The 22,652-nt window shown below is 38.8% G+C and overlaps 1 long non-coding RNA gene across 1 annotated transcript in view; it reads right to left on the bottom strand.

Annotated features, from left to right (window-relative positions):
- The window catches only part of LOC138743067 (uncharacterized), a 44,583-nt gene extending 26,831 nt beyond the window's left edge, over window positions 1–17,752 (bottom strand). The window contains exons 1-2 of the long non-coding RNA XR_011344636.1: window positions 17,656–17,752; window positions 15,525–15,625 (exon numbers count right to left, since the gene is read on the bottom strand). This is a non-coding gene — a long non-coding RNA (uncharacterized lncRNA). The remainder of the gene's footprint in view (window positions 1–15,524; window positions 15,626–17,655) is intronic.
- Between the last annotated feature and the right edge of the window lie 4,900 nt (window positions 17,753–22,652).

The raw sequence follows: 22,652 nt of genomic DNA, 5'->3' as shown, positions 1-22,652 counted from the left end.
GAAGACTAAACAGGCCCATATTCTTCATGATACCTTTGGAAAGAGTAACAGTGATAGAGGACCATTAACATGGGATAGGTACCACATACAATGTAATCTGAGAGATTAAAATAAGGGAAGGGAACCCATAAAATGACCTGCTTGGTTCTAAAGAGAATGACAACAGCACAATACTGGTCTTAATGGAGCAGACTTAACTGTGACTTTCAGTGAAATATATGGACCCACAGTGCCACCTACATATTTGGCTTCAAACTGCACAACCCCTTCAGAACTGCTGTGTGAAGAAAGCACGACAGCTTTCCGAGAAGAATAATGAAGAGAATATCTTCCCAGGGTTTATCATATGCCTGGCCTCTGCTGGCAGGAACCCATATTGTACAGGCCACACCCATGACATCCTCAAAGAACTCACCGATGGAAGCAAAGTCCAGGAGCAAACTATCCGCTGAGAAGTTTCCCACCTTCCCTGAACCGTATCTGCACCGCCACCACAGGAGGAATGGGAGAGACAGAAAGAACAGCTTTGAAAAATAACACCTTTGTTATTGCAAGTGTTAGTAATGAAGCTGAATTTGCAGATGGCCCCATGGTTTCTGCAGTCTTCACCAAACACAGATGGAAAATGGACCCTTTGAACTGTTCAAAAAAAAATCTGTTAACGCAGCTTTCTATGGGGTCTGAGAAACGGCCCTCAGTAACTTCAGTCTGCCTGATTTTCAGGGGCAGGTGCTGACGGAAAGTCTGATTTTTACTTTCCCTTAAAAGACAGATGTACTCATAAAAAGGCTGCTGAGTAAACAACGATGAAAGCAAGTTTGAATGTAATTTGTTTTTTTGCTTCATGCTTTTCTTGTTCATGTCTCAAGCATATAATTGAACCAAAGGGGAGTGGTGGCCTGACTTTGAAATGACACTCAAATGGGGAGCAGAGTTGAGAGGATTTTCCCTTTAAGTTATAGAATTTTATTTTCTGTGATTGAAAGGAATCTTGATCGCATTTGATATTAACATTCCATTATGAGAGAAGTTCATTTATAATGGATAATAATTCAAGGATTTAAGGATTATTATTTTAAAGTCTGTAACAACTTCACATGCTGAGTCTGATGTTATTATCAGGTATTTTTTGAGCCGGCAATAATTTTTCTATTGGTCTGTCAAACCTACCACGGTTAAATCCCTTTTGGAGTTATACTTGGTTAATCAGTCTTATGATCAATTTCTCGGCGAGAAAATGAGGCAGCCTGATATTTCTGTGTCCCTGCAGGTCTCACAATCAGGCTGCAGATTTCCTGATTACAGACTACTGCTAAGTGTTCTGCTTTACATGAAAAACAGAACTAACCCATACCGAGGTCCTCGATGTTGTAAATGTGATGGATAAACGGATAGAGAGACTCTGAACTTGAAGGAGAGGGAGATGGAAAGGAAGCTAGGCGATGAGAGACATAAATGAAGAGAAGAGTTGCACAGAAAGAGATTGAGAAATAGAGATAGGTGGTGACCTGTAGGTTGGACTGTGACAGGATGAACGTGATCAAGTTGGAGAGGGCACAGAAGATTCACAATGATTGGAAGACTTCAGTTATAAGGATAGATTGGATAGGCTTGGTCTGTTTTCCCTGCAACAAAGGAGACTGAGAGGTGACATGACAGAGGTATATAAAATTATGAAGCATAGATAAGGCGCAGAGATGGGTGGAGAAATGGCAGACGGAGTTCATTCCGGATAATTGTGAAGTGACGTATTTTTGAAGGTCGATCTTGAAGGTGGAGCACATGGTCAATGGTAAGATTCTTAACAGTTTGGAAGAACAGAGGCACTTTGGGGTCCAAATCCATATTCCTTTCAAGGTTGCCATGCAGGTCGATTGGCTTATGGTACGCTGGCCTTCATTAGTCAGGGGATGAAGTTCAAGAGCCATGAGGTAATATTGCAGCTCTATAAAACTCAAATTAGTCCACACTTAGAATCAATCAGTTCTCGTCACCTCATTACAGGAAGAAGGTGGAAGCTTTAGAGAGGGTGCAGAGGAGATTTACCAGGATGTTGTCTGGAGTGTAGAATGTGCCTCATGAGGCAAGGTTAACAGGTTCTCTTTGGAGCAAAGAAGTAGGAGAGGAGACTTAAAAGAAGTTGACAAGATTATGAGAGGTTTAGCCAGCACCCTATTACCAGGGTGACAGTAACAAATACCAGAAGACATCTGTTTTAACGTGAGGGGAGCAAAGTTTAGGGGAGATGTCAGGAGTAAGTTTTTTTATTCACAGAGAGTAGTGAATAGGTGTCTGGAATACTTTGCCAGGAGTGGTGGTGGAGACTGGTACAATGGGGACATTTAAAAGACTCTTGGACAGACACATGGATGCAAGAAAAATGGAGGGTTATGGGTGTGAGGTGGGAAGGTTTAGATTGTGGAGTAGGTTTATATAGGTCAGCACAACATTGTGAGCTAAAGGGCCTGCACTTTGGTGGTTTGTTCTATGTAGTGTTAACTATCAGAGTCTGTTTCCAACTGTAAGGATATTTAACATTAGAGAGCACGGGTTTATGGTGAGAGGGAGGAGGTCTAAAGGGGACCTAAGGAATACAAGAGGAACAGTAACAATATTTCAGAAATATCTGGCCAGGTACTTTTATGACCAAGGCATAGAGGGATATGGATGTATGAAGGCGAGTGTAATTAGATAGGCATTATGGTGAAAGAGCTTGTTTCAGTCCTCAACAGCTCTACGACTATGGAAAAAGAGAAAAAGAGGGAGAGAGACAAGTGGCAAGAGATAAAGAGGGAAAAAAAAGTTAATATATAGATGGAGAGAAAAGAAAATAGAGAGGGAATAATAGAATGCAAAGGATATGGATCAACAAAGAGACAGAGATGGACAGAGAAGGATAATAAGATTAATGGAAAAAGAAAGATAGATTGAAATAGTGATTAAAATTAAGAGAAAAGTCGATATAGAGAGATGGGATGGATGAGAGGAGACAGACCACACTGCCGGAATTGATGGTCAGAAACAGAAATTTGCAGTTTTATTCATACCTGTGTGAACGACCACTGCCGGGATTTTGGGAGATTCTTCCTAACAGTAAAATGCTGCAAAGTCTAAGTAAAAAAGCACCAGTCGTAGCTCTTGGCTGATTTTCCCTACTGCTCATTCACACCTGCTTTTCCTTTTCCCTTCCCACTATTTCCCTCTTGGCTCAATTCCTCCCCGCCCCTGATTTCCATCTCCCCTCCCCACCCCACCCCCAACCTCTCTTTTCCCTCAGACCTGTGACATGGGTGCTGCGGCCCATGGGTTACAGCACAAATGTGTGACTCAGACCTTAACAACCAGCAAACCTGTGTAAAATGTGCAGATCAAGAAAGTCATGCTGACACGTTCTTAAGAAATTATGTCCTTATTCCATGTTTTTCTCTGGACGACCAGATTTGGCATCAATGCACTTTCTCATTTTTAAGCAATATTCCTTCTCCAAGGTCAATTTAATTGCCTGGTTCTTCTATTCCAAGCAAGAAGATCAGAACTCCATTCACATTTTGCCCTTGTGGACCGGAGAGATGAGAGAAAATGGTTAAAATCTTGAAGCCCGCAATATATTTTAAATGTTTTTTTAAAATTTAGACATACAGCATGGTAACAGCCCCCTTCCAGCCCACGAGCCCAGCCTGCATCCCCAGTACATTTTTTTGAAGGGTGGAAGAAAATTAGATCACCCGGAAGGAGATCACCCGCAGGGAGAGCATACAAACGTGCTGGATTCAAACCCAGGTCACTGGCCCTGTAACAGCGTTGCACTAGCCACAACAGTATCCATGCTGTCAATGTACTTTTACAATAACACTGGACAATGAAGATTTCGCTTCCTGAACACTTTTAGGTGTATTTTATGGATTTTGGGAATGCTGATCGCAAAAATCACCTTCAAATTTTCCTATCACTTGCCGTTTTTTTATAGATATAACCTATTTTTGTGATTTCCTGTCATATTGAACATGTACTTGCAGGACAAAGGAAAAAAAGACAATAAATGAATTTTGAATCTTAATGCATTAAGCACAATGGCTCTTCACATATCTTAGCACTACAACTTCCTATTATAATGCTCAGGTCTAGCTTTGAAATCTCATGTCAAGCATGGTGCATTGGTCACACTTTCAACCCTGATAGAAATGGAAGAGCAAGTCAATATCTCTGGTGACTTGAAGCTAAACTGTGGGCTTACACTGCATAGCAGTACTGAAGGAGTGCCACACAGCTGGAAAAGATGTCTTTCACATCTACTTTCCCCAATGAGTGTAAAAACCCACGGACAACTTTAAAGAAAAACAGCAAAATGTTCCCTGGCGCCCTGACCAAATTTAATCCTCAGGATATCATTAAAACAGATTATCTGGTCGTTATCAGATCACTATGGATCCTTGTTTGGTACAAATTGGCTGCTGTGTTTCATACACTACAACAGTGGCTACACTTCAAAAGCACTTAATTGGCTGTAACATTGCAAGTGCTTTGTTGTATCCTGTTGGGAAAGGCACCATATAAAAGCAATTTCAATATAAGTGCAATTCTGGCCACTTGTGGTTCCCTCATTTCTTTCGCCCCACTGTTGGTAGCTATGTCTTCAGCTGGTTAATCACTCACACCTATCTCTCATCCTTTAGGACTCTTTATCCACCTGCCTCACCGCTCACCTGCCCTATTAATATCTTTATTGATTTGCCAGCAACTCATTTTGTCTGATTATATTTCTGCAAAGTATCTCTGAATACTTTGCGATGTCGACAGTGTTATATAAGAGTTATCATTGTCCGTGGTACATTTGCAATTGGTTGAAGCATTTCAGCTGCTCTCCTTTTTGGTAACCAACCAGGACACATACTTAACAACGTAGTGGTCATATAAACATTTAAGCGGCCTGGGTCTCTTTGCAGAACATCATTAGAATTTTTATTGGCGATAGTAGCAACAAAAAAAAAGTCAAATAGTAGCTTCTAAATGCCTGCATCTGCCCTGCTCACCGCATGGCCAAAAGAGTCATGTAATTCAGCATACCTGTAGCTAGTTTCAAGATCATTTATCACCATACTTTCTGTTCTGGGTAGATTGAGACTTACAAAACTCCAATGAGCCTTTATATTCTGGAAATATGGTATTATATGATATTCATTTTAGTAACAAGTGGCACGTTAGAATCCAGTGCCATCTATAAGGAATTTGTACGTTCTCCCCGCGCCTGTGTGGGTTTTCTCCAGGTGTTCTGGTTTCCTCCCACCCTTCAAGTTATGTTGCTCATGCAAAACTGATAACCAAATTAATAAATTCAGATTTTATTTTAACAACCATCGAAGTTAGTTTTGCACTCATAGACCTCATTCTCTTCAAACAATCAGGACCTCAAGATGCACTGACCATGATATCGCTTTTCCAGCATTATCACAGCACATGAACAATAGAGATGTGAACAAAGAAGAGAAATCTCACTAAAGATGTTGAAACATAGGTAATGGGATCTACACAATGCAGAAATGATATAATTCAGTGTTGCAAATGTGGTTGGGTTGATACCTGATCCTGTTATTGATTTGTACATATTCTCCAAGAGACAACAATAAGAAGGACAAAGTATAGTTGGTCATTTCTGGACATACACATGGCAGATGGAATTTAATGCAGTGAAGTGTGAAATGACAGATAGAATAAGGAGAGACAATTTAGACTAAGTGCCTTAGTTCTAAATGGAGTTCAGAATCTGAGAGAACCAGGTTTACTGTATATGCACGTTAGAATCGAGTGCCATCTATAGTGTCATCTATCAGTGTCATTGAAAATAACAGGGCATATTGAAGGACCAGTTAGCAAAGCAAAATGGATCCTGTTATTCCAAAATAGAGCCACATAGAACAAGCGCAGGGAGCTAACATTGAATGGGGAGAAATAACTGGTTCAGCCATCATGGAAATATCGCATCCCATTTTGGTCACACATTTTAGGAAGGATGGAATGGTTCTTAGAGGGCATAAAAAATAAATTGATAGCTCGCTTCAAAGAATGAGTGATGTCAGCTCTATCAGGTAGACTTGAAAAGCTGATTTATTCTTTCGTCTTGGGGCATAGATGTGTGCCAGGAAATTTAATAGAGGTGTATTAGTTCATCATTCCGATTCTGTGGATAGAGGGAAGCTGATCCCATTACATATGGACCAAGAACAGGGGGACACAGATTCAACATGACGGAGAGTGCATGGAAGGATCTGTGAGAACAAATTATTTTACTCAGGAGTTCTGAACTGAAATCCACCACCTTTATGGAAATTCTTGAACTGAATCGGCAAGGTGGAGGCTGGTAAAATAGGACATTTAAAAGACTCAGACAGGCACATGGATGCAAGAAAAATAGAGGGTTATGGGTGTGCAGTAGGGAAGATTTAGTTGAGTAGGTTTATATAGATCAGAGGTGCTCTTTGATTTGTAAAGGATTACTTAAGGTGGTATGTGAGTGGAAAGAAAAAGTATGAAAACCACTGTTTTAATCGTACCTCATTGACTTGTTCTGTGGAAGGTTTCATAACTCGAAAGGAAATGGGCCAATAACAATTTTTCTCAAGCAAAATATTTCAGTAACAATTGGGTCTAGAGCAATAAAAACACAAAATGCAGGTCAAACAGTGTCCTTTATGTAACAAAGGCAGAGATAGATAACTGATGTTTCAGGCTTGACCCCTTCTTTCATCAAAGTATAAGAAAATCCCAACGAGTGTCAGAACAAAAGAGTGGGAGAGGGAGGTGGGGGTCTAGAGCCAATAGTTCTCAACCTTTTTTTTTCCCCGAAGACCCAGCCTCTACCCCATACAGGAAGTGATCGAATTAATTTTGAGACAGAACATATCACAGACAAGTAAAAGTAAGGATAAAAATATGTGGGGGAATGTAGGGTATAACATGACATTTTTTAATAAATTGTACCTACAGCTTTATGACCATATTAAAGTTGGGAGAAAGTTGATGTAAAACTCTTAATGTATACAATGAGACTTAGTTTTTGACATAAGGCATATCCATGGCTGACTCTAATTGGATGGGGTCCTGTTAATTACTGTTTGTGGTTCACTCTATCTCATCCCTGAGATTCCTTTTCTTGTGGGCCAGGAAGAATTTCTACTGATCAGTCATGTAAAAAAGCTGTACACAAAGGAGAGAAATGTAAACAAGAAAGAAATGCAAACAAATTGTGCAACACAGCAAATAAATATTCATTTCAAGCATTTATTTTATCAAGTACCATTTCTCTTAATTATTTTTCAACCGTCTATAATTGATCAAGCCTTCTCTTTTTGTAAAGTTAAAAACAATTGTCTCTTTTTCAGATTTGTTTATAGCTACCATCTTTTGAACAATTATCCAAAAATATAATATAACCTAAATTGATTTTTTTTAGATTCTTCCAGTTAGAAATTTTCGGAATACTATACTGCCCATTTTTCCAACATTGAACCAACTGATTTGATTTAAACTTTTTTTTTCATTTGAGCCTTGCTCATATGGCTTTAATAGGTAACATTTATAATAAGTTATTAAAATTTCAGTCAAATTCTAATGACAACATTAAAATGACCTGGGAACAGGAACTTCAGCTACATCTTCCAGAGAAATCATGGACGAAGATTTTTGGATTGGTTAATGCCTCTTCATTCTTTGATTCAGTTTAAAGTGGTCCATCTGGCTTATATGTAAAAAGACAAATTGGCCCATATTTTTTCTAACATTAGTCCTATTTGTGATAGATGTAAATCAGAAGTGGCTCATGCACTATGTTAGAGAGGCATTGGATAGATAGTTTTAAGACTTTGTCAGCTATACTGGTTATCAGTTTGCAACCTAACCCATTGACTGCTCTTTTTGGAATTATTGTTCCAGAAGTGGGACGGGTTTCTACTTCCACACATTGGGTTGTAGCCTTTTCTATATTGTTGGCTAGAAGAGCTATTTTATTTAAATGGAAAGATTCTAATCCACCTACTTTGACTCAATGGTTCTCTCAAATTATGTCATGTTTAAGTTTGGAGAAAGTTAGGAGTCGTACATTTGATACTTCTGTTAAATTTGAAGAGATTTTTAAATTATTTCCACATGACTTAGTTAGCAAAATTATTTTCCCTTCTGGACTATATTTAATTTCTTTTCTCTTTGTTGGTGAAGACCAGATAATTATTTTTTTTATTAATAAATTCTCAGGATAGGCTTCCCAGTTTTTTTTTTGTTTGTTTGTTTATTTTTCTTTGATTAGGTGAGGTTTCATATAATAATTTTTTTTCTTTTTTTGAAGATTTCAGTTTGAGAAGGTGAGAACATATTTGCTAATTGTAGTGTAATGCAATATGTTATAATCATATGATGTTATGTAGCGATTTTTTTCCCTTCTTCATTATGTACTCCAGTTCTCCTCATGTATTGTTTAACTATAATATGATTAATAAAAAGACTGAAAAAGAAATAAAATACATATTCAATAATAAATAATGTGTAAAAGTAAGACTCCTTGAATGAGTCCCTGATTGAGTTTGTTGTCGAGGAGTCTGATAGTGGAGGGGGAACAGCTGTTCCTGAACCTGCTGGTGCGAGCCTTATGGCACCTAGACCTCTTTCCCGATGGCAGCAGCAAGAGCAGAGCGGGTGCTGGGTGGTGCGGACAGATAGCTGCTGCTCTCTGACTGCAGCATTTATGTTGACCTTCTCGTCAGACTCCTCAACCCATTTAAGTAGGGACCCATTTAAGGACTCATGCTTATGCGCACTTTATTGATTATTTTTCTCTCTGTATTGCACAGTCAGCTTGTTTACATTTATTTATTTGTTTCCATGTGTACATTGAGTACATTTTTTGTTGCACTGCCAATAAGCAGTAATTCTGCCTGGCTCACAGGAAAAAGAATCTCAGGTATGTCATTAATGCACTCTGACAATAAATCTGAAATCTTAATTTCCAATGAGTGGCTGCAAATTAAATGTAAGATCCTGCACCTCAAATCAAAGGTTTATTTCAACTTCTATTAAAGTTGAAAGAAAATTTCTGATACTTGTGAAGGGAATGTGGAAATGACTTGAATGAACCCAATGAGAAGCCACAGAAGAGTTACTGTGAGCAAATGAAGGAATAAAGCAATGTCATACAGGACTGGATAAATAAACATACCACTGTATGAAGTGAATACAAAGAATTACGTTCATTGCATCCTCTTCAGAGAAGACCAGGATACAAATAGTTCTCATAAGAAAAGAAAACGAACTCATTAAGAATTTTAAATGTCATGTATTTATAAGTGTCAAAACTTGCTTTGTTTTATTTGACGGGTGCGTATATATGGGCCTGAATTGTTAAAACTGAGCTCATCAATTCTTCTGAAACTAAAGCCAATGCAGATTCATGTAAAAATAATCCATCATTCTCATTTTCTGGAGACAGCAATCCTTTGATAATATGACTTTCTATTTCAGAAATGAGTTGTCGCCAGCACTACTTCTTCAGCGATCACTTTAACACCCCACAAAACTTGACAGGTGTAGGAAACAGAATGCAGAATGACGGAAAAAGGAATTGGCATTTAGTAGTGGCTGACAGCAGATTCTCAGATCTGATTGGTTCAAATGCAGGAATGAGCAAGTAGCCAAGGGTGCTGTGGTGCTCCTCTCAAATGGCTGAACAATTTGAATGATTTAGACAGTGAGAGTAGTTATCGGTGCCTCGCGACATTTCCACTCACAGAGCAAAGGCATGGTGAAATTTCACTCTTGAGCATTCGCTTGATGAAAGCAATCTATTTTCTTGACTAAGACTCACAAACAGGACTGTTAAGCACCCATTGCGGATTACCAAGCTGAGACACATTAAAAGCCATTGTTGGAATTGTCCCTTTTGAAAGGGCTGAAAAAGCAAATAGAAAATATTGGAAAGGTTAAGATTTATCAAATTGATGAAAGAGAGTAAAACCATTCATTCACAAAACATTCTGTACACGTGAGACAGAATAATATTCTTCAGCCACGCATTAAGAGTACTAAATAATTGCCTCATGGAACCATGACAGGTATTGGTTAAATAACAGTTGTTTTGACACCAACACATTTTTCTAGTGTAGGATGAATCAATGTTTGCACTGATAAATAAAAGGTTTTCTTGAAGAAGCATCAATAAATGGACAAGAGCTTCTTTACAAAAAGCTATGAAGGGAAATGAATTCTTTTTAGAGCAGATGCATTCATTTAACGACACGCACATCAATGGACGATTATTTGAATTGAATCCAGTGAAGGGAGTCCTCAGCAATGTGGATTTTCTGAGTTTGTATTGTGGTGAAGATTACTTTCTGATGAAATCAGCATCATTTCATTTCTGTCCATGCTTATTTTATATATTGTTTTACATTTAGACTTGCAGCACAGTAACAGGCCCTTCCAGCTGATGAGCCCGTGCCGCCCAAATACAGCAAATACAAACCCCGTACGATTTTGAAGGGTGGAAGGAAACCAGAGCACCTGGAGGAAACCCACGCAGACACGGGGAGAATGTACACGCTCCTTACAGACGGAGACAGATTCCGTCCCGGCTTGTCGCTGCTGTACTAGTGCCGTGCTAAGCGTTCGTGGGCCCGACTCTACTGGTGTCGTACAAGCTCAATTAATTTAAGTAAAAACAAATCAAGATAATTTCAAGATGATTTTCCAGCCCACATTTGCAGATCAGGAGTATTCTTGCAGGTCAAGCATAAACACAGCATCCAACCTGCGCAACAACTGTTAGTTTTATATTTGAACTCTGAGAGAGCGGGGCTGACTTAAGTGTTGAATTGTCTCCTCATGATCAGAAAAGTTCACAAAATAACTCGAGGGCAAGGCCTGGCATCATTCAGGCTCCTTGGGAGTCTTAGTCCTGATATTTAAATCACACACAGCGGATGATAAAAGTGACAAGGAAGCCACTGGATCTCAGCGACCTTCAAGGCAGGTTTACTGAGGGCACATCTCATGTGCCCACATGAATTAGATATGTCACATAAGCCTTATTTGGATGCTGATGTAATCCTACAATTCATTTGTTATGACTGGATTCACCTTAGAGTTAAAGACACAATTTTGTGTGAATGTAGCCATGCTTTTCTAGCTGATGCATACGTGTAACATGTGCATGGTGTAATTAGAGCTTAATATGCCAGTGAAGTGTTTTTGCAAAGAATCCACCTGCGTTTACTCAGAACTGAAAGAAAGTGTTCATAACAAATTGGTGACATGCATAAAAACAGGGGAAATCTTTCAAGGAAGGATGAAGGTTTGCACTGGTTTTGAACCCACAGCTGTCATTCACGGTTAGAACATGCCAGTGGCATGTTCGTGGGGATTACCCTCATAGAACAAATGTGGACTCAGAAATAGCACTGAATGCGAATCTCAGATGATGACCAATGTCATTTTCCAGCAGAGGTACTGACCCAAATTTGTGTGTGTGCCCCAAAGATGAGGAAGCCCAGGACACTTACAGCAAAGACGGAAACGTGGTAAAGAGACTGCATCACTGATTAAGTGAGTTGTAGACATTCAACTAAACAGGCAGTTGAAAGGCAGGAAAACATTGTTCTGGTGCCACATCATTAGCCTTGGTGGAAGAGGAATTAAGAGAAGAGTTCTGGCTTGGGCTAATTATAATGAAAGCCTTGATCGATAAAATCAATTCATCATTATAAATAAACAACTTAGTGGGAAGTGATGGTAATTAAAATAATATTCATATACAAAGAGATGATCAGTGTAAATTTAATAATCATTTTTCTGACAGAAATGATTCCGAGCACACGCTTTTTTCAACAAATATTTTAACACTACGGGACACAGAATAAGTTTTGTTTTGTAAAGTAACACAAAAGCTGCAGGATCATTGCGATCGTGAACCATTAAAAATCATGGGGAAACTACCAACTAGGAATCAAAAATCATACATGGTCAGTATGAGTGGAGAATTGCACACAGACTATCACATTCGATCTTGTATGCAAAATTGTGGGAGGAAACTGAGAAATGCTAAAGACTTGTGTCTAACATAAGGTACGACTATTGTTGCAATTCACAGTGATCGTGTACTGAAGGATGGTGACATTTTTGAGAGCTGCCAGTGTGGCATTCAAAATAAAGCTTATCAGTGTATCTTAGTACACCATCAGACTCCTAAACAATAGACTCAACCAGGGACTAATTTAAGGACCTCTTACTTTGCGCATCACCTGTCATTGAATATTTTTTTTCTGGATTTGCTCAATCAGTATGTTTACATTTCTCTCTTGTTCACACATATCTTTCTTCTTGAGGACAGTTAACAGTTAACAATAAATCAAAATTCTGCCTGGCTTGCAGGAAAAAAACAATCCCAAGGTTGTGTGATGTCATGAATGCACTCTGACAATACATTTGAAGTTTGAACTCTTGGGACTGTGACAATTAACAATTCGATTGAATTCAATTCAATAATGAAAGACAAAGCAGAATCCAAACCTTGTTAGTGCAACTGGTGAAAATTGCCGTTACAGCATGTCAATTCGAGTCAAAAAGTTCCAACTCTAGAAAATAAGCAGGCATCCACAGTTTGCAAATCTAAAGCCCAGAGAGCTAGCCAAAGTGATGTGAATTCTTCACTGAAGAGAAGTTTCAACAGCAAAATTCCACAGACAGGACTTCTACATTATGCTGACGCCAGGGAGTCAATGGAGAATTGGACATAAAGACTTTGTGAGAACAATGTTGCCACATATTTTGACTTCAAGACAAGAGCATGGTTAAATTGGTATGAATATTGATACAGCAGTAGATTGATCAAGTGTGGGTAAGGATGCACGATTGATTAATTTGTCCCAAGTACCACTGGAAAAGAGCATAGTGGACTTGTAATCATATTCAGTCACAGAAATGAGAACTTTGGGCAAGATGAAAAGTTTAATAGAAGGACCAAATATTGACAAACAAGCATTTGCTGAGAGAATTAATTTGGTTCAAAATTAAACTTGTAAGATACTATTAGAAAAACATGTAGAAAAGGTACAGGAGACTAACACTGATATTACAGGTCAGAATTCCTATATTCATGTTAAACCAGGTGCAAAACTAATCTTCAGTAAATCTTGACTAGATTTTAAAAAAAATAATTAGATAAATTAGAATGAAATACAGAGTGAATGAAAAATACTAATTGCAGTGGTACTGTACCTAGAGCGGACAAGACTTTTCGATGGTGTGGTTGATTACAAGGTGACTCAATCTAACAAACTATTAGCTGCTTTGAAACATTCTTGTTCTGAAGTTGACAATGCTAGGAATATCTGTATTGAATGTGCACAGGTGGGCCACTCTTTGAGGTGTACATAAATGAATATAAATATTTGAAACAATATGAACAATCAGACACAGAGAATCAAAGCAAGATCTTCACATTAAAAGAAGTGAAAGTTGATTTGTCCATTTACACTAATACATGAGACAAAAAGAGCAAAGGCAAAATGCGGAGGAGCTGCTGGAGAATATATTAAATAAATTATTCTAATACAAGGAAATGAGAAAGCTTTTAAAAGGAGGAGAAAATGAAAATACTGCAGATGCAAAAGCAAAAGCAGAAAAGAATCTGAAAACATTCAGCACATCACACACCATTTTGTGGTAGGAGAAAGAGATCACCCTTCAACTCCTGGATCAAAACTGACTCGACACACAATACTCCATCATTTGTAAAGTTGCCACAAAACATCCCGTCTCTCATGCCCTCTTCAACATCTTACTATGTTGTTACTTTCAGGGAACCATGGACTTAGATCCCAAGGTCTCTCTGTTCATCAACATTCCTTTGTACCCAACTATTTATTGGACATGTCTTACCCATTTATATTTCCAAAAATGCAGTTATTTGCACTTGTCAAGACTAAATTCCATCTGTGAATTTTCTGCCCAACTTTCTAACTGATCTATATCTTTCTACATCACAAATAAGCAAGGCCCCAGTACCAATCCTTGCAAAACACTGCTCATCACAGACTTCCATTCAGGAAAATATTCTGCCACAACAATTGATCACCAATCATCAAGCCAATCTTGGAACCAATTAGCCCGCTTATCTCGTGTGCCTTGTGGTTCTGCACGAACCAATCATATTATCAAACGAGGTCAATAAAAATTGACCTGAAGAAATGGGCATTACAGGAAAGCTTCATTTTAAGAGAGTCGTGGATCAGCAAGCTTGTGAAATTATAAACAATGCTGCATTCTTCAACAGGTTATACTCCCTCTGAGTTACTAAAGGACTCTTCACAAATAGATAGGATGGGAAAGAAAGCATGTGGTATGCTTGCCTTCATTGGACTGTGCATTGAGTATAAAATTAAGGAAATCATATCGAAGCTATGTTAGGTTAGACCACACTTGGAATTCTCTGTGTAATTCTGTTCACTCCATTACAAAAGGATGTGGAGACACTAGAAAGGGCACAAAAGGTATTTACTAGGATGTTGCTTGGTTTAGAGGGTATGTGGTGGAACACTGTATTGCAGTTATTGTACAGGTTGGCCCGCCCCCGACACTGTAACTCCTCCCCCTCCAGGATTCCTGTTAAAGGCGGAATTGCCCAATCTCCTCCCTCAGTATTGTCTTAGAATCAGGCCAACAGCTTGCAAGATATGACAGTAAGTTTATAGTGATTAAAGTCTATTAATCTTGACTTCGGGTCTGTCAGGTCTAATTGGTAGTGCTACATTGGAGAGGTTGGACAAATTTAGGTTGTTTTCTCTTGAATATCAGAGGCTGAGATGTAACCTGACAGAAGTTTATAAAATCATGATAGAGTAGACAGTCAGAATCTTTTTTTCCAGGGTAAAAATATTATACACTAGAAGACATGCTTTTAAAGTGAGGAAAGATAAAAGAGATGTGAACAGCAAGTTTCATTTCAGAGAGTCACTGGTGCCTGGAACAGTTTGTCAAGGGTAGCGATGGTAAGCAGATATAATAGTAATGTTCAGGATTCCAGATAGACACATGGATATACAGGGAAAAGAGGGATAGATTAATTGCAAACAACAAAGTTTTAGAATAAATTGGGCGTCATGTTTGGCTCCAGACATGAGCCAAGAGGCTTTCTCCTGTGCTGCAGTGCTCACTTTTCTATTTATGACCCAAGTGAAGCAAAGCAATAATTGAAGCAACATGTTAAAGTCTCATTGATAATACTTTATTAGAAATCTGATGCCCATAAATGGGATATTGTAATAAAAGAGGTACTAATGTAGTTCCGACAAATACCTTCTGCAAATATGAGACAAAATCAGAAATTTAAACTATTTAATTTCAGGAAGAGATATATCAAACCATGGAACACTACCACACAGAAACAGGCCCCTTGGGCCATCTAGTCTGTGCTGAACTTTTATTCTACCTAGTCCCAAAGACTTGCACCCAGGCCATAGCCCTCAACACTCCTAACATCCACTTACCAATCCACATTTTTTTTATATGTCGAATTTGAGCCCGTATTCACCCTTTCAGCTGGTCGTTCATTCTATACTCCCACCATTCTCTTCGTGAAGAAGTTCCTCTGAAAAGAGAATATCAAAGAGTTATCCAATTATCTGCACATTCCAAAGCGTTTGTCAGCAGAGACAAACTTTTATTGAATAAACCTTGATGAAGGGCTCGGGCCTGAAACTTTGGTTGTGTATCTTTGTCTTTGCTATATAAAGGTTATTATTTAACCTGCTGAGTTTTTCCAGCATTGTGATTTTACTTCAATCACAGTGCCTGCAGACATTTGTGCTTTACTCACGTTGAATTTTCAACAAGTGTCAACTTCCTCAGGTCCAGAAGTGTGAACAACATAAACAACACAAGTTCCTGGGAGAAGATCAGACTGACACAGAAAAACTGTGACTAGATCAAGTTTGTTAATATTGTGAATATACAAATCATTCTACAAAATGAACAAGTAGAGGAGTGCATGTAAATATACAAATGTTCAGGAGAAACTCAGCAGGTCATGCAGCATCCTTTGGAAGTAAAGGGTAACCAATGTTTCAGGGCTGAGACCTTCATGTTGGTTGAATCGTTCCTAAGAAGTCTACAGGAAAAATTAAAGAGACAAAAGAGTTAACAATGGAGTTAACATTGGTGCAACACAATGACTGAGATTTACAATTAATGTTTTCTTACATTGGCCATATAATAAATTAGACTTGCATTCATCCTAATTCCGAATCTCCCCATTCCATAAGTTGTTGCTCACTGTCCATTCAGCTAATTATGCCAATTCAAGTGAAAGTCCAGAAAAAAAATCTACCTAACAAGTTCAAGTTCATTTGTCATCTGATTGTAACAGTGCAACCCAACGAAACAGTGTTCTCCAGCCCAAAAACAGTGCAAACACACATAAAGACATTACACACATATCAACGAATGGTACATAAATATAGAACCTATATACATGTCTTATGTATATATATTAAAAATAAATATTATTAATAAATAGTAGAGTCACAGGGAGATATTTTAGCAATCACTCCGGAGTCTCACTGTCCATGGGAAGAAGCTGTTCCTCAGCCTGGTGGATCTGGCTCTGATATCCAGAAATCCACATCACTTATATTTTGCACTTTTTTTGTTCACCTGAGTCCTTAAGTTAACACAGGTTCAATTTGAAAATTGATTGGAATTCTATTCCCTTACACTATTAATATACTGTACCATCTAATCCAGCATCTTCACCCAACCTCACCCTCCCATTCACTCCAATCCCTCCCTTTGCACTCCTCTCAGTGTTTGGGACCAATAGACCAAAAAATCCCCTTCCATTACTGTGAAGAAACTCAGACCTTAACCAAAGTCACTACTTTGGTTTATTTCCTATCTCCAATGCATCTATGGAAGACTTTTCTTCCTTCACCACCATCCAGGGCTCCAAATAGCCCTTTGTGAGGCAAAGATTCTTGTGCACCTGCTCCAATCTCATCTACTGCAATCAGTGCCCCTAGTACAGCCTCTTCGACATCGCTGAGACCAAACACAGAATTATGGACTGATTCGAAAAATGGCCATCCTGAACTCCTGCCTGCACGCCATTCCTCTTTCCATTCCCACAAGGCCTGTCTGTCCTAGGCCTTTTCAACTGCCAGAGTGAGGCCTCATGTAAACCTCATATCCGACCAATCTGTAACGCAATGTATGAATTTTGAATTTTCCAAACTCATCAGCTTTTTCTGAGCTACTTTCATTTCCTCCCCCCCCCCCCCACCCACCCATTTTGGTCCCCTTTCCCACATATCTCCACCAACCCATCAACCACTCCTCCATCTCCATTTCATCTACAGAATCCACTACCCCTTTATTGTTTCTATCTTGTCTGATATGTCTTTCACCTTTTACCTAATAGTTTCCATTATCACCATCTCCACATCAGATTCAAGCATCTGGAATCTTGGTCACATCCCTCTATCTCCTACCCCACTCTGTGTGACTAATTTTCGCTCATCTGACCCCCCCCCCCCACCACCACCACCATAATTTGTTTCTATTGCTTCTTTGACTCTCCCTGTTTCACCAATCCCCAACTAGCCCCAGTCCAACTCCACTCACCCTGTTCACAGGCTATCTCCCCTCTGCACTCTCACTCTTGTTGAAGGGTTCAGACCCTGAAAGCTAACCATGAAATGTTGCAGCTTGACCCACTGAGTTCCTCTAACAGATTGGTTTTCTCACTCCAGATTCCAGAATCCACAGTCTCTTGTGTGTCACCAAGGAACGTCTAGTTTGTTCTAAAAGGCCAAGGTTGTATGCAAATGAGTATTTCATTAAAAATGTTTTCATGAAAATGAAATTTAAATTGTATGAATTCAATAAATGACATGATTTTCCAGAGCCACGAATTTTCACTTAAAATATGAGAGAAAGAGTGACAGTAGAGATTGGTGCAGCAGTTCTTTCTTTGGCTTGGCTTCGCAGACGAAGATTTATGGAGGGGTAATGTCCATGTCAGCTGCAGGCTCGTTTGTGGCTGACAAGTCCGATGTGGGACAGGCAGACACGGTTGCAGCGGTTGGAAGGGAAAATTGGTTGGTTGGGGTTGGGTGTTGGGTTTTTCCTCCTTTGTCTTTTATCAGTGAGGTGGGCTCTGCGGTCTTCTTCAAAGGAGGTTGCTGCCCGCCGAACTGTGAGGTGGCAAGATGCACGGTTTGAGGCGATATCAGCCCACTGGCGGAGGTCAATGTGGCAGGCACCAAGAGATTTGTTTAGGCAGTCCTTGTACAAGAGGTACAAGGTGTAGCAATTAGCGCGATGATATTACCATCAAAGCAACCTGGGTTCTAATCCGCCGCTGTCAACAAGGAGTTTATATGTTCTCCCCGTATCTCCGAGGGTTTCCTCTGGGTGCTCCGGTTTCCTCCCATGCTCAAAAACATATGGAGTTTGTAGGTTAACTGAGGTATTTGGGTGGTACAGGCTCGTGTGTAATATCTTTGTGTGTTTGCACTGTTTTTGGACTGGAGAACACAGGCTCATGTACTAAATTTCTAAAAATTATATATATTTTTAAAAAATTCCTCTCACACGTTCATAATTTAACGCCCCAATTAATGCCATTCAACTCCCTTTTAACAAGGACAGGAATTACCTTCTGTAACTGTGGTGCTGGTTTTCAATTGTCTCAGAACTGCACAGACACCTTAAAACTAACAAAACTGATGTAAGTAAATCTTGAAAATTTAAAGATTAGTTTCTCTTCATGAAAAATAGTTAACTAAAGATACCGAAAAAGAGAGACCAATACATAATTAAAAATGTTAAATGAAAGTGAAATGAGTAAACAAAAATAATTTGGTTATCTTTTTGCATCCTAATCTTGTACCATACAATTTCATAGTTCAAAAAGTTCTAAGTTCCAATTTATTCTCAGAATACATATATGACATCCAATACAAACCTGAAATTCTTTTTCCTGTGGGCCAGGCAGAATTTCTACTTTTTAAAAAATATATATATATAGATATATATATATAGATATATATATATACACACACAAGAAATAGAAAAGATAGAGAATCAAGAAGAACCCCCCCTAACATCCCTCCCCCCACTAACCCCCTACTACAAAGAAAAAATGTATAGAACAAGAAATTCACAACAGGAGAATTCCATATTATAAAACTTCTAATGTAAAGAGACCTTTAGGAGAAAGTGGAAAAGACTTCCATTTAAATATTCACACCTGCCCTTTGTGAATATGGGCACCATATTTTGCAAAATATATAGTCATTTTTTTCAAGTGATGAAGAACTCCAAACAGCCATTTTTGCCTTCCCAAATCTGTATCTGATTTCCAAGTTATAGCAATAAATTTCCTAGCTATTGCTAAAGCAATTTGTACAAATTTCACTTGATACATATGCAATTTTAATTTAGGTTTAACTCCTTTAATATCCCCCAATAGCAATAATATCGAATCCTGTTGGAATTTAACCCCTGTTATTCCTTCTAACAAATTACCTATTTCCATCCAAAAAGTATTAACTTTAGGACACTGCCAAATAGAAATGTACCGACCTCCAGTCCACATTTAAAGCAGAATTTCTATTTAAAAGTAATGGAAAAAAAACTGTACTCAAGAGAAAAATAAGTGTACAAAAGAGAGATATTTAACAAAGAGCAATCAAGCCAACTGTGCAATATAAAAATAAATGTACAATAATACATAGTGTGCAAAGCAAGAGTCTTTAAATGAGTCTATGACTAAGTTTGTTGTTGAGGAGTCTGATGGTGGAAGGGAAGCACCTGTTCCTGAATCCAGTGGTATGAGTCTTGTGGCCTCTAGACCCCTTTCTTGATGATAGCAGCGAGAACAGAGCATGTCCTGGATCTTGTGGATCCTTGATGATTCCTGCTGCTCTCTGACAGCAACATGCTATGAGATTTTCTCAATGGGTGGGGAGAGTTTTGCCTGTGATCTCCCTTGAAATCATGGGACTGCTGCATTAGATCCAATGGCGCCAGTTGGTAAAGCTCGTTGGCAATAGGTAATGGTACGGATTACAATGCCAAGTCTGCTACATGAATGCATGTGGTTGCTACAATTGTTTGTATCACTGACTTTCACCAACCACACATTCACATAAATAGAAAAAAATCCACAGCTGATCATCTTCACGGGTTATTTTCTTTTTGAAATAAGATCTGTTTTTATATTTGTATGTTATACATAGGTTGAACCACGTCCAAGACTGTGCTCGAAAAGGAATCAGTATGCACAGTAGAATATTTGAATATTAAGCTATTAAAACACATTGCACACATTCTATAAAATATGAAGATAAGTCACACGTTATGCTGTCTGTACAGTTTTCCACAATCCTTTAGTCCATTACTGCGGGATACAATTCACTGTAACTTCATTTCCTGGGCCTAATGAGCCCCATGGACCTGTCGTGATGCCTTCATTTCAAGCCATACCACTGAATGTAATTTTGTTTAGTGAGGCATCTGGGCAAAGATTCTGCAACACTCTCGCATTAACGTTGAAAAATTAATGGGTAGAGACAGTTGTTATGTGAAACGATTAAGGGAGGAACCATGCATACATTAAGTGGAGCAAAGGGAAGGAAAAGAACACGGCAAATGTACAAATGTTTTTCATGAGAGGGCTGTGTAATCTCATCTTAAGAGCATGTGACTATTTGCGAGTGCCCTGTCCATCCTAATGGTTGCTCATAGTAGAAAATGAAATTGATATTCTACTGAATATTAAAAGCAATTCTCAGAGACTGCAAATAACTGTCTATACGTTTCATGGAAGCAGTGAACACAAACAGAGTAGCTGGTTTTTTTGGACTGGTTCCAATATAATTATAGTTAGTCCCTCTAGTGACCAGTTGTGTTGGCAGTTTGAAGCTGTTTATATTTAGCTGCAGCCGTTCTTCAAGATACCAGTGGTGATACAAGGCTTTTATCCAACTGGAAGAAAAAACACAATTGCAGTTATATTCCACATGGAAATTACACAGAAGTAGGCAAGAGAATGTTACCCACAAGATATTTTAGAGTCATGTGATTCACCGATGCTTGTAGAAATTTGCATCTGTCACTCCTGCAAAAAAGACTTTTGTAACTGCCCAATTTTCATCAACTGTGTACCGCATGAAATATTTTTATTGAGGTTAAAGGTTCCTCATATTTTTCCACACAGAGTAATTGCCTGGTAATTACTATTACTGAATATCAATTATGATTCATGAAGGTGACATGTAACACACACCCTACCGACACTAATCCGTCATCACCACACTTCTGCATGCAACCATGAGGCCTGCAATGTTAACACTGACATCTGGAGCCAATTTGTGGGCTCAATAACTCTTCACTAAATTTCTTATGCATTGTGTGGATTATTAAAGAATAAATCTCACTGCCAGTTCCTCATTAGATGTAAAAGAAAATCAGTTAAAGAGAAATATGATGATCATTAATAAAGAACTGGTGAATTTCTCAAAGCTTCTTCAGTTCCACCAGCATCGTTACATCTAGGGTGCTGCGGGTGTCTTGTTTACACAGGGCCCAGCTACTGTTTGTTCATTTCTGACTATCTGTCACATTTTAAATGCCCTTTGCTTAAACAGTGAGTGATGGTGACATCTTTAGATAGGGGGATGGGAAGGCACTGATGTGAATCCATTTTAAGCTAAACAGTGCAAGGGAACTGAATTGAAATGATTGCTCAAGCACCCCTGGGTTAATGACTATCCCTACCTGACATTAATCCCGCTTCCTCTCACTGTCACACTCTGTAGGTTCCTTCCAAATGCTGTTCACAGTCTTATCTTCAGAGCTTTCTCTTTAAGCTAATACCACACACCCTTTGAAAAATTAAATATGTCATGAGAAAGAATATCAAAATTAATTAATTTTTTGTTGGATCAGATTGATTTGACTTAAGAAAAATGTGCACAGAACTCCCATCATGTAAAAACCCACCCTTGCTGAAGATTCCAAGTCATGCTGCCATAAGGTTCAAAAGCTGCCATCCATTCTCCTCCATGAAGCTGAAATGATCCTTTAAATAATTAGAATCAGAAATTTATTGTCATGAACAAGTCATGAAATTCGGTGTTTTGTGGAGCATCTCAGTGCAAACATTCGTATTAGAACCGTCTTACAACATAACTATTAAAAAAAATAGTGAACGAAAAGTAAGACAGTGTCTTTGGTTCATTGATCATTCAGGAATCTGATGGCAGCGGGGAAAGAAGCTGTCCTTGTGCCGTTGAGTGTTCGTCTTTAGGCTTCTGTACTTTTTTTCCCAATAGTAGCAGAGTGAAAAGGGCATGACCTGGGACGGTGGGGGTCTTTGAGGATAGAGGCTGCTTTTTTAAGAAACCGCCTCATGTAAATGTCCTTGATGGAGTGAAGTCTGGTGCCTGTGATGTCGCTGGCTGAGTTAACCAACGCTCTGGAGTTTATTCTTGTCCTGAGAGCTGGCATTCCATACCAGGCGGCGATGCAACCACCCAGAATGCTCTCCATGGTACACCTGTAGAAGTTTACAAGAGTCTTCGGTGACACACCGAATCTCCTCAGACACCTCA

This window comes from Narcine bancroftii, chromosome 9 (assembly GCF_036971445.1).
Source record: "Narcine bancroftii isolate sNarBan1 chromosome 9, sNarBan1.hap1, whole genome shotgun sequence".
In the NCBI taxonomy this organism is placed as follows: domain Eukaryota; kingdom Metazoa; phylum Chordata; class Chondrichthyes; order Torpediniformes; family Narcinidae; genus Narcine; species Narcine bancroftii.
This window is presented reverse-complemented; position numbering and strand designations above follow the sequence as displayed.